The sequence below is a fragment of the Amborella trichopoda genome, chromosome 2 (assembly GCF_054954075.1).
Source record: "Amborella trichopoda isolate Santa Cruz 75 chromosome 2, AtrichopodaSantaCruz75HAP2 v2.0, whole genome shotgun sequence".
In the NCBI taxonomy this organism is placed as follows: Eukaryota; Viridiplantae; Streptophyta; class Magnoliopsida; order Amborellales; family Amborellaceae; genus Amborella; species Amborella trichopoda.
The window spans coordinates 52,419,759-52,437,807 of record NC_142337.1 but is presented as its reverse complement, the minus strand read 5'-3'; the positions used below and the strand labels follow the sequence as shown (position 1 = coordinate 52,437,807).

The following is an 18,049-nucleotide window of genomic DNA, read 5'->3' as shown; positions in this document are numbered from 1 at the left end:
AGTGGCATTTGAATAGAATCATTTTGCATTACTTTATAGCCCATTTTTCACTTTATTCCAGGAAATTAGATGCCGATCCATTTGAGGCTATCAAAAGTCTTTTAAGCTTATGCATAACTGAGATGCAGATCCATTTGAGGCTATCAAAAGTCTTTTAAGCTTATGCATAACTGATTTTCAGGTTGATATCAATATTGCCCGGTTCAACGACTTGAAGAAGAAATTGATGAGGACGATTAGTGCCACTATTAATGACATAGAAACCATGGTTTTAATCGACAACATCCTACGGCTTGGCATATCCTACCATTTTGAGGCTGAAATCGGAGAAAGATTACGTCGCATTTACAACGATGGTTTCGTAGGAGAAGGCGATGACGACCTATATGTTGTTTCTTTACGATTTCGACTCCTCAGACAAACATTGATATGGTGTGTCATCAGGCAAGTGATCTATATCATAATTTGTTCAAAAGAACAGATTTTATTTTTCTCATTTTGATTTCTGATGTCGTGAATATTCCTTATCAAGGGATCTCCATTTATAATTTATGTAGTTTTCTTATATTAATGAATATGGGTAGGTGATCAATTTTCCCTCTGATTTACCTAAAAAATTATTATATTACAGTCTCTTCCAAGCTGAGCTTCCTCAGTTGGTGACCTTTTACATTTTTTGAATTACAAATGTAAATTTTCCAGTCTAATTTGTGCAAAGAAAATTAATTTGGTTCCATGTAATTTATATGTTTTGACACCCTTTGTTTCTGTACAAATGTGTTCAACAAATTCAAGGATGAAAGTGGAGATTTCAAGCCACGTTTGAGCAAAGCTGTCATGGGCATCTTGAGTCTATAAGATGCTTCACACCTTGGCATACAAGGAGAAGAGTGCGTGGATGAAGCTTTAGCTTTCAGTCTTAAGCACCTTAAGGCATCGATGTCTCGAGTAGAGCCCGAACTTGCTAGAACTGTCAAGCATGTACTCGAGTTGCCCTTGCACCGGACATGCCGAGCTTAGAATCCATATAATACGTAGAAGTGTATGAAAGAGACCCCTAGAGGAACCAGGATTTCTTTAAATTTGCTGTATTGGATTTCAATATAGTGCAAGCAATGCATAAGCAGGAGTTGAAAGAAGTCACAAGGTAATCGTTCACATGAAATTCAGTTATGGGTTTGGTACCTTGCCAAACCATTCTATATGATACCTAATATCTCTCGTTCATAGTGCTATTTCTCAAATTCGAATCCTATATCTGAACTACCCTAAAAACGTTTCAGGTGGTGGAGGGACCTGGTTTGGCGGATAAGCTAACATTCGTACGGGATAAAATATGCGAATGGCTCATGTGGCCTGCTGTTCTTTCGCGGGAGTCTTGAGTTTTCTATGGATGGAGTTGATCTCACCAAAGTCCCTGCCTTCATTCATGTTATTGATGATATTTATGACATTCATGGAACCTTAGATGAACTACATCAATTTACAGATGCAATAAAAAGGTGTATTCAGATATTTATAACTATATGCATTGATGTATTTTTTAAAGAATGCGGTTTCTGTAAGGCCTAGGCTTTATGAAAACAAGCCTCAAGTCGAATCCTTATCCAGAACTTTGGGTATAAAAAATCTTCATGGCTCTAAAATCTATTTCTATTTAAGACAATGAAATCTCAAGCTCAAAAAATGTGCAGATCTTGCATATCCATGAACACTTATTTTTAAAGAAAAATAGACTGTCTAGATAATGTATTAAAATATACAAAAAAATTTTGGGTTTGCAATCCTAATTCTTTGCATAACCATAATAGTGATCGATTTTTGAAGGTTTTACGATGCTAGAATTGTAATTTTTGGTTAGTTTTAGATGACTCTTTACTTATTTTTGCAGGGCTGCAGCCCTATCAAAATAATTTCCATTTCTAAATGGGAATTGTTTAAGGTTACGTTTAGGCAACCATTGTATAGATTTACCGACTGCCATTTTTTATATGAAAATTGTTTCATGCGGGCTAGACCGCATTTCTACGTATGCGGTCCAGAAAGTGTAAATCATTCATCTTAAAGATGGATACAAGTAGGTGTTCCATCTAAAAACAATAGAAAGTAATAGTCCAAATATTTTCTTACTAGAATAATTATTTAGTTTTTAAAATTTTTTGATTTTTTTTATATTCATGATCTCCATGTTAGAGATTAAATGTCCTTAAAAATTGTCTTTAACATCCATCTCAAAAAGTTGATTTATTAAGGGGCCCGCATTTCTATATATACATCTTTGGCAGCATAGAAACCGGACCTTTTTTATATTAGGTGTATTTTATGAGATTGTATACTCTAAGAGTACTTACCTATGATACACTGAGGTCACAATTACTTACAACCGCCTGATAATATGATAGTTTAGGTGTGTCACAAAGTTTGACAAAAATTCTTTTGAAGTTTGAGCTTGGTCATGGGAATAAATGCAACTATCTAATTTCACATCCAATAATCAAGATTACTTGTAACTACCTTGTACAAAAAATAAATGGTTTCATTGTATTTTATTGGGCCACTTTTACTTTGGTCTCATTCAAATACATTTATTTTTCCATTTTGACTTAATCCAATTGTTCTTCTTTCTTGTCTTGTGTTTTTATAGAAGGAAGCCAATGGCTACCCATGGACTACCTGAGTACATGAAAACATGTTATTTAGCGTTTTATGAGATTAGCAGTGATATGTCTTTTAAGGTATTCAAGAATCATGGGCTTAATATCATGGGCCACTTGAGACAAGCGGTATTATTCTTCTCCGACCTTTTTCTTCTCTCTCTCTTTTCTAAGTTAAGTAATTATCATTATTGACTATAGCTAACAAAAATTATACAAACATGTCATTTACTTTTAATGCAACAAAGTTATATGTACTTTTGTCTATAAAATTTCAAATTTGGAGGTTATGAGTCTGTCATTAATTAGACTTAAAGTTTTTTTTAAAAAAATCTCAAACTTTGTGAAACACCCTAAGCCAAACAATTTGACAACTAATGGTTAGTAGTAACTATGACCTTTTAACAAAGATAAACTGCCTTACTATATACAATCTCATATTTTATTACTCGTTGCAACATTAAAATGTAGAATTAAAGTGCACATGAAAAAACATTGAAAAAAATCCTTTTGATTTTGGAAAAAAACCATCTACTTGATCATCTTGATATCGAAAAGGATGATTATGAAAAAAATAAAATAAAATAAAAGGATTTTGAGTCTCAAAAATAGTTCATTTTCCAACATGTTATCTGGACCGTCTATTTTCAAGACTTTCATGTGTTTATAGATTTAATTTATTTGAATAAGTTTTGAAGTTTAGACCTTTATGATTAGAGATAAAAAAAGATTTCGATGTCATCCAAAGAATTTTTGACACCAAACTTACATTCTGAGAATACAATTCAAAGATATGCCTAAATTTGATTGTTTAATATTGCAAACCACACCCTTTTTTTTTTTTTTATTAACATTCAAGGCATTATTGATAGAAAAATTACACAGAAACAGTTACATCATCATAAATAAGAAGAGAAGGTTAAGAAATGCATGTCTTTGCTAGCGAGTTAGCCACCTCATTGGACTCCCTGAAAGCATGGTTAAAGGAGACTATATGGAATCTAGACATATACAAGATTTGGAACCAAACCGACCTTAGTTTCCAAGCAAATCACTGCTCCCTTTTGTACCACCGAATCACATTTAAAGAGCCCCCTTCAAGATACATTCAGACCCAAGGTTCTTATAAATAAAAATTTCAAAACCATTGAAAAGAGCTAAGATTTCGGTATGATTGCTTGTCGTTATGCCTATGAGTCCCGCAAAGAAGAACACAACTGATCCATTCCCATCCCTCATGACCCCTCTAATAACTACCAAACTAAGATTGTACAAAGAAATCCCATCAAAATAACGTTAAAACTACCTTGAATGGGAGCAATTTATTGTATTCTCGAAAAACATAGAACCATACCCATCCTGAAAAGATTGGAGAGATTAATAGAAACATCAACCTCCAAAATACCCCTTTCCTCTTTTATAATGGACAACCAACACCAAAACGAATGCTTAATATTATTTAAGATTCTATCAAAAGGTAATACATTCCTTTCAAATGTCCTTTTTTCCAAATTTCCCACAAAATAGCCCCTCTTGCAATCTTCCACAATACACTACCAACTTTGGGTAAGTTAAGAATGGCTAATTGGGTAACAATTCCAAGGGTCTCTTGTGGTAAAGAGAAAACCAATGTTCTCAAGACAAATGAGTAATGAAGAAAGAGATGAGCTCCTGATTCCCCATATTCCTCACACATTAGGCAAATGTTAGATAAAATCTTCTCCCTTTTAACAAGATTGTCAATTGTGAGGATCTTATTTTGGAGTGCCAACCAAATGAAAACTTCTACTTTGTGTGGAATAAGTCATTTCCACACTTGTACCACCAGCTGAAGGAACCATTGCACATGGTCATTAAAAAAATAACCTACAAGAAAATTTAACCATAAATACACCATCATGTTGAGGATTGATGTCTTATATTCTGAGAAAATAGATCTGCCAAGATGGAGTCAAAAGGACGACTCTGGAGGGCTTTTGATATATCTGGGATTCGATATATATCTGTACATAGGGTATTTCGGTAATTTGTACCATCTATTTGAGACTCGATATATTGCGATGGGGGTTTTTAGGGTTAAGGGGAAAAACACAGATATCTTTGTAATCAGAGAGAACAAAAAGGTGTGAGGAGGATAGCTATTGTAACTCTATTCTCCATTGCCAGTAAAGAAGCTCTCATCTCCGGTGGACATAGGCACGTTGCCGAACCACATATATCTTTACGTTGTGGTTGATTGTCTCTTTCTTTTGTGTTTATTTCTTCTTTCTTATTTTCGTATATTGTTTTTCGTTTCTACACATCACTCTCAATCTCCTATACCATTTCATTCTTCCATACCATGTACCCATTAATTTTTAGTGTATATGCACCCAAATGAATGAGGAAGTCGAATTTCCTTTTGAATGCTAACTGGGTCCTAATAGTATTACATGCTGGTAATGTCGTGTAGTGGACTTCCTAATGTGAGGCATTCTTAGTGGAAGCGACATGGTTTAACTGTGGGTACGTGCCAAGCAAAGAAGAATATTTGAAGAATGGAGGGACGAGTTCAGGTGTACACGTGGCACTAGCTCATGCTTTCGTTCTTTTACTTTCCCACGTAACGAGGGAGACTGTGGAAGTTGCAAGCCACAATCCTCAACTCATTCTTTCCCCGGCTTTCGTTTTTTTTTTTTCGTTTTTTTCTAATTACTTTTTTAACTGTCCGGTGTTTGAAGTACCGGAAGGCTATATAGATAGGCAGGTTTAACGCCGGGGTTTCACCCCAAAGCCCTCAAAATTTCCTTATTTGACATTAACCACGCACCCCAAAGGTTCAGAGTACAGAAGTGACACGATACGGAGGTTGGATTCACCAGGCTGCAGTTCCCAGAGATACCCTTTCTCTTCTTGAACAGTGGCTAGGGTAGTTCAGTTGTCGGAATCGAATTTTTGATATAGCATTGCGAAAGGTCGGCTGCTACGAGACACATTAGATATCATAACTGAATTTCATGTGAACTATTGCCTTGTGACTTCTTTGTGTATTACGTGTATATATCGATTTGCGTATGGTACTCAGAGGGATCACCATACATTCTTGATAACAACTAAATGTTGCCATCTCATAAAAGCTTAATCTCAATAGTTCAATTCTCAACTCACAATTTGTGTATGGTACTCTTTTCTTCGTATGATTGTCCATTCTAAAGTAAGAGTTACGCCAATGTAACAGTGTTTCAAATGTTTGTACCCGACCTGGACTCACCAGGCTTTCCATTCCAATTTGCCCCGTTTAAATCACGCAATTCGCCAAATGACAAGACAAAATTACAAAAAAAGAAAAAAGAAAAAAGAAAAATAGGAGAATCTCACAATTACAGTGTTCTCCAAACCAAAATCACCTTCTTCTTAAACCTGACCTAACTCATAATCACCAAGTTTTAAATTAGGCATATAATTTATACGAATCGTCATACACATGTACATTTGTGTTCTCTCTATATTATCCAATTCTGAAAACTATGGGTGCTTCTAATAGTGCAAAAATCTATTTCAAAGAGATTGTTCATTTGCATGGCATTCTAATGTCAATCACTTCAAAGAAACAAAGATGCAATATTCATTAGTCATTTTTGGAGATCTCTATGGAACTTTATGGGAACTGAGTTTTGTTTTAGCAATGTTAATCATTCCCGAAGTGATGGTCAGACGTAGGTAAAAAGTAAAAGCTTGGGAATTTATTTTGCATTTTGGTAGGAAACAAACCAAAGCAATGAGATTTCTCAACCTAAATTTGCTTTCAACAGGTCAGAGAATTGAACAACTCATAAAATCCTTTTTTAAGGTGTCTATAGATATAATCCAAACAGGGTGATAAATTTGATTTCTAAGCCTCATATAGAAAAATTTAGTGGCAAGGAAAAATTCTTAGCTGACCAAATCAAACGCATTCATGAGCTGGTTAAGAAGAAGATTGAAGCCAATAATGCTAAACACAAGGCTATTGCAGATAAGCATCGTCGCATGCAAGTATCAAAGTTGGAGATTATGTGAGCTGTTTTGACCAAAGACAGGTGTCCTATTCTGGAGAATAGCGAGCTCAATAATCAAAACATTGGACCAAACAAAATTTTATAGAAGATCATTGACAAGATGTACCAATTAAAGACACCAAGCCATATGAGAACTTCTGATGTTTTCAATGTCAAGCACTTAATTTCTTATGTGGGAAATACCTCCAGTGACAACGAGCTTAACTCGAGGGGTAGCTCTCTCCAACCAGTGAACAATGATTTTGTTGAGATGATCGCGCTCGATTATTTAGAGTGATCAAATCTGGGTTGAAGAAGAAGTACTAGTCGAGAAATTATCATAAATATTTTTCTAAGCAATATTATTTTTTAGTACGTTAGTTTTTTAAGAGTTCTTTTTTTTTTTTGGCAATTAAGTGGGGTGGACAGACCCTACCCATTCATTTTAAGTAAATTAGGGATTAGATTTCTGAAGGTGTTGGTAGAGTGGTGTTAGTGGTAGGAATGGAAGCCACAATGGGATGACTAAATGTGGGGATTTGACTACCATGAACCCAGCCCCACTTTCTTTCTTTTTTTCTTTTCTTTCTTTCTTTCTTTTTTTTCCCCTTTTTTTTTGCAAGTCTTTTTTTTTTTAGAGTTTTTGTTTAAATTTGGGCCTTCTTGCATAAATGGTGCCTTCTTGCATAGAGAGAAAGACGGAGGAACTTCAGTCACCGTTTTTAATAGAGATAATCACGCACCCAAAAACCTTCTTTCCAACTCTTAACATGCTCTTCTCATAGAGAATAGAGATAGTCACGCACCCAAAAACTTTCTCACAAAAAGTAGAGATAGTCCCGCACCCAAAAAAAAAAAAAAAACTGTCTTTGCCGTTAAGAAGCATGAGAGAAATAGAAACATAAACACGCTCTTCTCATAAAAGGTAACAGAGTGATCCTCATTTATTTATTTATTTTAACTACTTGCGAGCAGAAAAACAAGAAATACCAAGCTATAAGAAAGAGGTAATCAAAGCCAGGTTTAACAATGGAAAAATATTATTTCTCTCTCTCTCTTTTAACAAAATTCTGGGGTTTTATAGGAGGAAAATTGTTTCGTGCGACAAGGACCACATTTCTACATTTGTTGTCCCGAGCTATAAAGCATCCATTTTACATATGGATGCAAATATGTGGTCTATCTAAAAACAAAAGAAACTAACAATCCAAATGTTTTCTTAATAGAATTATTATTTTTAATTTTCAAAATTTATTTATTTTTCATATTGATGATTTCCATATTAGAGCTTATATGTCCTTAAAAATAGGTCCATAAATCTACATAGTCATAGACACGGTGTCCTCACTAATATGCCAAAATTTGACCTTGGAGCAGATTTTTCAGAATCAACTTTTGACGGATTTCAAACGATCTTGAGCTCAACAAACCCCATGATGAGCGCCAAATTGTTTACAACCAAATCCGATGAGATCTTGATTGAAACCTCACAAAATTTATGCTTTCAACGATTTAAAAATAAAAATAGGCAAAGATGAGTGGGTTTGTCAAATTACAATTAAAAAAAAAAAAGAAATATGAGAAGATCATGGTTCTTTAAGTACCGTTGAAAGATCCGGCTCAATATCACAATAACCCTATTAGAAAACCCTAAGACTAAAAATAAACTAAATAAAATTAATAAGATTAAATTAATCTGAAAATCAATAAATAAATAAATAAAATGACTTCTTAGCTAGGCCGACCAGCCCGGCACACCCAAAGACCCCGAGTTAGTGCCCGTGTTAGGATCAAGGGTTGTTTACACCATGCTCCTACACGTTTCTTCTTGATGATGCCTAGGTAAACTTTCTTGGGCTTGGGTTTATCAATCAAAATTAGGGATTTGAATTTGACGATAATTTGCTAGATTTCGTGCCCCTAGGGCTGTGATTTCGTACATCTATGATGTTAGGGTTTCAGAGGCTTTTACAGGGACCATTCTAGAATTACTAGTAAAAAAATTTATTTGGACCATAACTTTCAAGCGGCGAATCGGATTCAGGAAATTCTTGGACTGTTGGAAATCTCATGATCTACTCTTCAATTTAGCATCATATTTAGCCAAATGTGGTTGATTTTAGACGAGTCTAAAGGGATAGGACTCTTAGGAATCAGTTTCAGGTTTTGGGGTATTGGATTGATGTCCAGATTGGTTTCCTATGTCTATTAGGCATAGGGCTATCTAGGATGATAATTTTAGGACTTGATTAGGTCTTATGTGTGAGTTTTATGTTTTAAAAGATGATAGAGTCTACTGGGCTGTTGTGGTCCCTAGGGTTCAGCAGCTCTTTGAAGAATAACCAATTCCAAAATGGGGTTTATGATTCTTTATTTAGCCTATAAACATGATCTATATGAGGATTTGGAACAAGTTTTCCGACAAAGGTTTTTTAAAAATCTCAGATATTTTGGCAAAACCACATTTAATTGGAGTCTCTCTCACTTTTGTTATTTGGATAACTTGTGATTCTTTTGTTGATAAATAATGATAACTATGTCTAAAGAGGACACATGCAAGAGAACTGAATGGAAAGAGACAGAGAGAGAGGGAGAGATCCATGTTTTGGACCCTAAAGATACAAAGACAAAACTGACATTTCCCCATATTTGTTAAATGTGTCCTTTTTTATCTTACACAAAACTTTCTCTTAATAGGTCCCATACCCTATAACCTCTTTAATAGAGACCTTAACTGATCAGAAATCACACCAACCCGATCTTTTTTGTCCTCCTTTTACTTTGTTCCTTAGTGAAAAGAATTACATCAAAAGAAACTAACAACATATTTTTACTGAATTTGCATTATGCGTAGGTATTTTGAAAGAGTAATGGAAGAGTTAGGAATTTAGAGACATGGGTTCAAGAAGCAGAGACTTCATTTGGTCCTTAAGAGTAGAACCAACTGAATCAATCTCAGATTGGTACATGACTTAGACCATTCGAGAGCTATTCAAAGCTATCCTTGTGAAGGAGTGTGGGAAAGGACTCTGCTCGAGGCGTTCTTGATTGAGTTTCTTCGACATAGTGGCTATCAAGTCTCTTGTGTGTTGTTTGGCGTTGTCTTCGGTTTCATCTTTGTGTTGCTTCATGTGGCACTCAATGTAGGATGGATCACATCCGCTCTCCTTTTCATCCTAGTAGCAAATGTTGCCAAGTTCAAAATTGTTAATCACCAAAAATACAAAACAAGATACGAAGACTAAGAAAGCAATTTATTAGTTAAGGAATTGGCCTTGGGCCAAGGTGTTAGCTGTTAGGTTTTCATAGCACTAGGTCTGAAGTTCCATTCCTTTGTAAACTTGTCAAAAAAAAAAAAAAAAAAAGAAAAAGTAAAAAGAGGAATTCCTTATTTAATGGAAGGAAGAATGATCGAGCTCTTATAGAAGTACCTTAAAAAGGAAAACACCACCGACTCTTCTCCTCCTCCTCCTTCATACTCGTCTTCTTCTCCTCCTCATTCATCACCATCTTCAAAACTGAAAAAAACAGAGAAAAGAAAAAGAAATTCTGGCAAACTGAAAATTTGGATAAAAGGAAAAAGAAATTCTGGCAAACTGAAAATTTGAATAAAAAGCCAGTGGGTTGAACACCCAAAAGAGACTCTTGGGGCGATAAGAAAAAATACAACAAAAAAAATAAGGAAAAAAAAATGAAGTTTGCCTGGTAGAAAATCCAAAAGAAATCTTAAGCGTCCTCTTTCATCACCATCTTCAAAACTGAAAAAAACAGAGAAAAGAAAAAGAAATTCTGGCAAACTGAAAATTTGGATAAAAGGCCAGTGGGTTGAACACCCAAAAGAGACTCTTGGGGCGATAAGAAAAAATACAACAAAAAAAAAAAAGGAAAAAAAAAATGAAGTTTGCCTGGTAGAAAATCCAAAAGAAATCTTAAGCGTTCTAAAAAAATGGCCACAAGGCTGGACACTCGAAAATGGCCACAAGGCTGGACACTCGAAAGGGACCATAGGGCACACCCAAAAAAAAAGTTCTTTTTTCGTCTCTTCTCCAATATCGCTAGAAATTCTACTCAACTTCTCTTCCTAAGTTAGAAGAATGTCAAAAGCAAAGAAAACTATAGGCATCAATCCAAGTAAATACGAAGAGCCTAGACAATATGAAATTCAAAGGAGTGATAGTGGAGGAAAGAAATTCAGCATCCAAGGAGACATTGAGCACTCAAAGGTAATATTTCATTTTTTCTAAGGCATCGACTTGCCTGAAAACTTTAGCAATATCTCTCCTTTGAGTTGTGACACAAGAGCTAAGGGTGGAAGATAGAAGAGTATTCAATTATTCCTTATCCTGAAGGTCCCAACCAGAGGCTCAGCAAGCTCATATTTAAAAAAAAGGAAAAAAAAAAAAAGGAGAGAGAGAGAGAGAAGCTCCATGGTAGTATGATCCTAAACAGCTTACCAAACCTATTTTAAAAAATTCCACTCTTTTTCAAAAATTCCCTTATGTGTTTCTAAGGTTTCAAAAACCTTAGTTTCTTTGTTAAAATAATACGCATAAACACCTGGTTCTGTTTTAAAAAATTCCTTCTCTATTTTCAAAATTTTCTAAAAATTTTCTCCAAAGTGAAGGACTTGGACAACCTATACATGATGCTACAATGTTTTCGCCTTCTCTTAAAGTCTTGAAGCATGAATTAAAATCCTTAGGAAAACCCTTAAGCATAACTAATCCATAGGTTCTCAAAAGCTTAACCTAAACCAGTGGACCCAAAGAAATTAGAATCAAAGGCAAACATAAGTTCAAGTAGGCAGAAATTCATCATTATCATTTTCTTCTTAATTGAAATTTCCCATTCAATTGAAAGCCATATCCTAAGAAAATGATCTAAAGTCGAAGATGACTACATTGACATCTCAGGTAGTATTGGGAGGACTTCAGCAAAGAGAAGTCACGAACTCAAAGATAGCACAGTTCGTGCTGACTATTTCTTCGAATCTAGATTGTCGGAGTCCTCTCAACATCACCACCTCTAATAAAGTGTAGTGCCAGTTTGATGTCTTATGGACAAAAAATAACCAACGGCATACTACCTCCTCAAAGGATACTGACCAATAAAAAGGATGCCCCTCAAAAACTTCCTTTCGATTGTGTTTGAGGTGTCTACTTCTTTGTTATTCAGTCGGCGTTCCAAATGAATTCCAACGAGGGGTAACTGCAGACATCCCCTAACCCTAGTGAGCCATAGCAGCCCTAAACTCATAGAATTGTCCCAAAGTTATCTAAAACTAACCCAAACACTTCAAATAGTCCCTTTAGACACCCATGAGCCTTATGAATCTAAGAATCTAACCCAGACACCAATCTGACACCTAAACACATAAAACCGAGACCTTGAAGTCCCAGCCTTATATACCCCTAAAAGGTAACTCAAATTTGGAAAAATATGATTCCAACTTATAGAGGAGGTTGCAATCTTTCTAACGGTTCAAGAATTGCCAACATCCGACTTACGATTAGAATGTTATGGCCCAAGGAAGATTTTCATAAAAATGACAAGTTAGTCCGTACACGATTTGACACATGTCACATTCTTGATGCATGACGAGCTGTGTGTCGCGTGGTATGATGGGTCTAGAAAACCCTCTAGGAAAATAGGGAAAAACGCTAGAAAACCTTAGGTAAAAGCTCCTAATCCTGGATCCTCTCAAAATTCCTCATTCTAAGTCTCATAGATCCAAATCAAAACCTTACAAACATGCTTTAAGAAGGCAAGAGAATACATCAAAAGGTGTAAATCAACTTGCAGTCCTAATTTGGGCCCCAGTCCGGGTTTCTCAAATATGCGTTATTTCTCTCTCTTTTATTTTTTATTTACTTATTTCTTCATTTAATTTTTTTGCTTTATTTTATTTCTCTTTAAATTTCTTTATTATTAGTTTTGGTTAAATTTCAGGGAGTCTTTAAGGTCTAATAGTCAAATTTGGGGCTGTCGCAATGAAGCGAACAAACTCATAAAAGAACCGGATCAGTATACATCAACAACATTTTTTAGCCCATAATTTGAGTGGCTCCACTCTACTAATCTCTAAAATTAACTAGTTTTGCATGGTATTTCGGTTGATCTCTCTCTGAGATCAACTTAAATCCGAGTGTAAAAAGAAATATCAGCGCTTAAAGAGAAAGTGAAGTATTGGTTCTTGAGAGAGGAAGAGAGAGAGAAAGAGAGAGAGGGGGGGGGGGGGGGTGGGGGTGTGGAGGTTTTAGAGGTTTTATTTTGCTAGGTTTTATGATTTAGGAAATGGGGAAATGACATGAAATATAGACACACATGTTCTGGGGTTTGAACTTGTTTCGATACTTGACGGATACCGACACATGTCCACACTCTTAGACACGTATACGACGCCTCTATTAAGTGTCCACTATTGTGTCCTTTGTTTTGGTCGTGTCTCTTTTTTTTAAAGTGAATTTCGTTTTTTAGATAATCTATTCTTTGTTGAAAATTATTTTATTTTAAAAGTAACAAGTATTTTAAAAGGAAATAAATATTTTAGACTAAAGACAAAAAAAAATATTTATTTGTTAAATTAAGGTTTTCATAGTAATTGTTACTATAAATAAAAGATACGATCTATTTTAACTAACATGAAACTTTTTAGAATTTCTACGTTCCCAACTAGTTGACCACTAGTTTCTCCCTCTCCAAACCTGTTGGCCACTGGTTTCTCCTTGGCAAGTTGTGGACCAATGTATATTCATTTATATCTCCCATTCCCATTGTGCCTTGTGCCATATAAGATCTTTATTGTTCCATCCTTTTTGCCTTTAATTGCATGAATTATATTGTACATTGCCTTGTTCTAGCAATTGACTTCACTAATTTTAGAAGCTTGTATTTTTTATGAATGCATTAGGACAATTTTCAATAGCCGGTACTACATTTTGAATTAATAATTTTCTAATACTTTGTAGCTTTTCTACATACTGCTATAATGCAACATTGAATCGGTCAATTAAAAAATTTAATGAATAAAATTTAAATTCACAATGTAGCCTTTTTTGGGGCTATAAATTTAATTAATTTTATTTTTAGATGCTTTACTATTATTGTATGATATAAATTGTTGTATGTGTAAATGTAGATGAGAACTACACATAGATTTTAAGATATGTATATATAGATGTAAATTTATGTAGATACTTGCTTATTGTACTGACATGTCATTGCTTTGGATTTAAGTTTTTGATACTCGTATCCTTGTCATAAAGAGACACATGTGTCCGTGTCTATAGGAGAAACATATCGAGGGTTTGGTTAGAGAGATGAAGCAAATGTTGCATGAAATGGAGGTTCGCACTTGTGTATCTCCATTTGCTTGTGATATCGCAAAGGTGGCCTATTGGTACGTGTGATAATGGGGCCTCAGACATACCATATACTTTTTTATTTTGATTATTTTTTTTAAAAATAATGTATTATTAACTATTTATCTTTACAAAAAAAATTTAGAGAGAGAAAACCTCTTTTTCAACAGATAGTGGATAACTTTTCAACGGATAGTGGATCGAAAAGGCCCATATCTCTTAGAAATTGAGGGTCACTTTATAGATGTTCTAGGAAGGAAAGTTGAACATTGGAGAACCGCATCATCCCATCTACCTATAAATTAGGTCTTCATGGCCATGGAAAATATAGAGAAAAAAGAAACAATTCTCAGCCGTTCTTAAAAACCCTGGACTCTCTGCGATTCAAAGTCAACTGGCATAACCCATTAATATTTGGAATCATCGGCAAAGTCTTCATCTACTTTTTGCAACACCGGTACAAGAGCGATGGTTGTTGTCAACCTGCTAAGATTTTTGGGTTGTTTTCTAGAAATTCGTTAAGTGGGTTTTAGGTAATTAATTGAGTCCTTACTAGTCCTAGGACCACTAAAATTATTAATTTGTTTTCTAGGATTCCCTCAGGCAAGAAAAGGGGTGTCTACAACTACCTATGAAAACTGTTAAAAGCCTTAAACCTAAGGCAAATCTAGAACACATTAGGGTAGGTAAAAGATTAAACCTAATAAAGAGAAAATCTAATGAGCTTAGCCATAAGGACGAAGGTCAATGGGATTAGGAAGCCGAAAGTAACTTTGACTATGAAGCACACTAAGCTCGGGTGGAAAGTTTTAAATAGGGGATTGATGAAATTCATCAACCACCTTTGAAGAAGTGTTGGATATCAATCTATGGGTAGAGGGCAATTTGAGCACAAAAAAAAATTGAAACCTGTTTTGCACATGAAGAATGCAAAATTTGATAATTCTCGAGGAATATTGTGATTTTTTTTAGTCCTACAACGACGTGCCAAAAATGCACGAAACAAATTACAGATAAGAGGGCAAGAAAAATCAAAACCACCATCCATAAGAGACTTCAATCAATGACAGTCTCAATGCCTCAATGGATTACCCACATCAAATGTAGTGCACGTGTCGATCGAGAGAGAGAGAGAGAGAGAGAGAGAGAGAGAGAGCCATGTTGAACAATCAAAAGGGCCCTTGTGGTGGATGTATTAAAAAACAAATTTCAAATGAAACCACAAAAAAGGTGTTTGAGATCTCAAGAAAGAGTCAGACAGTCTGGTGCTTAAATCAGGAAAAGGGCATTGCTCGATGAACCTAGGGAATGGATCTCTATGTATGAACCTAAAGGATCTCCATCATATGAATATATGAAGTTAGTGGACAAAAAAACAAAATTACAAGTTCAAGGAGGTATCAAAATACTATGGGTAGCATCTTGCACTCTTTAAGATAGAGGCTTCATGAAAACTCTTAAAATCATTCTTTGGACTGTGACAAGAGGAAAAAGTCCAGAGGTTGGGGGTATTCGATGATTGCTAGTCTCAAATTCTTAGTCCGGTTGGCATGGATTTTAATAAGAAGAATTAACTAACCAATCAAAGCAAAATGCCTATCTCATCCAAAAGGTCGATGGTTGAACTTTAAGACCCATTATATATAGAAGGTGCTGGGTTCATGTGGCCTTTAAAGGCCTTATGAGTGCTTGTAAAATGAAATGATATAGTGAAACATGAATTGAGTGGGAGTGTGGTCTCTATGGATCATACTAAAGAAACGATGGTTTGCTGATATCGATCTGTGCTTAACGATCTAGGCCAGTCGGTTGGAAAAAACCCATGTTATCTGAGCATGAAGAACAAACCGATGAGAGTTTATGGGTTAGCCCTTGATGAGATCGGAGAACATGCTCGGATGAGTGAACCGAGGGACTGTATGACCCTTATGTGTGATGGTGGCCTACAGAGACTGGGGCCAAAACCTCATCCATGTACTATCACACGACATGCATATCGATAGATCGTTTAGGAAAGCGAAAAATCCCCCATTAGGATGAAACGTATGCATGTGCAAGAGATACCCCAATGCACCATAGGAGCTATGGTCGCATCAGGTCTAGGTGACCTTGACTCGTCTCTAAGGGAGGACCTGTAATCCACAAGCTGGGATTGCAATCCCTTGCCTCATTGGCTGGACTTTGGTGATCCGCTAATGAGCCCCTGCTTGGACTGTGGGTCATGAGAAAGGCTGGGTCGGTCTGATAAAACAAGTGTGGTCTGTAGTCCAATGTAGAAAATGGAGCGCCCCATGATTGCTGATTCCTGAACCATATGGATTATTTTCCCATCAAATTAATTTAATTGTGTTTGTTTTATGATGAAAATTATTTTAAGATTATTATTTGAACTTTTATAAACTTCTGGATATTTTATTTATAATTTATGGATTTATAAAATTAAAGATATTGACTTTACAAATGTTTAAATATTCAAATAATATTCTAAAATCCTTTTATTAATTATATAAAAATATCATGGGAGCCCATTGTACACATGAGCCCGCCATATTCTTAGAAGGTGGGGCCCATGAGTGACTCTTTTGGGTGGCACGCCCCACCCTTATTCTCTTTCCTATTTTTTAGTGATATGGCATGTGGTCATATAGTTGGAAGATATTGACTTGAAAGATTTTATGGAAAGATTGAGTAGACTTGTGCTATTTTATGGTATACAAAATATTTTGATTAGATTTAATTTATTTAATTTCTTTTGATGATAAAATAGTTTAGAAAAGGGAGATAATGGTTCATGCACCTTCCATAATGTTGATGGCCCATCTATGGAATGGATGGCTCAGATCTTTTACCCCACAAGTCACCCTTGATCGACGGTCTATGTTCAATCTCACAAGAAGAGGTAAGTCAAAGAAAACCCTAAGAAACCCTAATCTTATTCAAAGCCTATAGAAAAGTGATGGTCTCTACCAAAAAATCTTTACACCTTTTCTTTTTATCTCTCTCTCTTAAGAAAGTTTATCTCTCTCTTGTTTGGTCTCTCTCCCACATTGTGAAAGAACCTAAGGGTTTAGGTTATAGAGTTCTTCTCTCATATATCTCAAATATGGATTTATGGCTAAGGGTTTTAGGGTTTAGCAACAAGAGAATTCATCTCTTTCAAACTAAGTTGCTAAGAGAATTCACCTAGGGTTTGAGTTGGTGATCAAAGGGATTCATGTTCCATTGGTGTGGCTTGGTCGAAATTTGTTTTCTCAATTCGAGATTGAAGCTAGACCGTTGATCCCGTACCATCGGATGGCAGCGACTCAGTGTGGGATGTAATAAGCCCGGTTGAGGTCATCTCCGGCACTCTTCCTTTTGTTTCTTGCAATCTTATCTTTTATTCTCAAGCATAGTGTATAGTTGTTTCTATGGCATCAAGTTGTTAAGATTTTGGTTTTATTGTCATGTTTATTTTATTTTGAAATTTATCTTATTATAATAAAGGCCACCTGTAAGTGATCTTTTGCCAAAAGAAAAGGGTGAATATATATATATATATATATTCTCCGGTAAAAGATCATATAGGTCTTTCTTTCAGAAGGAGCTTCTAACGATTCCTTAAATTTAACTAGGTTCACCCATTCAAATCCAAGTGACAAACATTGATTTCAAAATTTACCACTTTGATTAGATTTTTGGTAGTTTAAACTTCGATAAACATTTAAACCTTATTCTACCAAAGGAGCTACAATTGGATTAACTACAGGCCTATTCATTTTCAAAGTTTGTCTTTCGAAAAACCTTCAAAAAAATCACTCATTGTTTTCAAATCCTTTCCAAAAAGATGTTTTCAAATCCTTTCCAAAAAGATATGTGTCTTCTACTATATGACATGGCATTAAATTACTTTCCAAAAAGATATGTGTCTTCTACGATATGACATGGCATTAAATTACTTGGACGTATACATCCATAACCGCATGATGTTAAACTGCTAGAATGAAGACATCCAGTTTATTTTCACCTCTTTTTATTT

At 35.2% G+C, this 18,049-nt stretch overlaps 1 pseudogene across 1 annotated transcript; it reads left to right on the top strand.

Annotated features, from left to right (window-relative positions):
• On the top strand, window positions 1-2,626 carry LOC110006999 (trans-ocimene synthase, chloroplastic-like; annotated as a pseudogene). Its single transcript, XR_016050421.1, has 3 exons — window positions 1-448; window positions 1,062-1,147; window positions 1,284-2,626. The product of XR_016050421.1 is annotated as a trans-ocimene synthase, chloroplastic-like (transcript).
• Window positions 2,627-18,049: the final 15,423 nt, after the last annotated feature.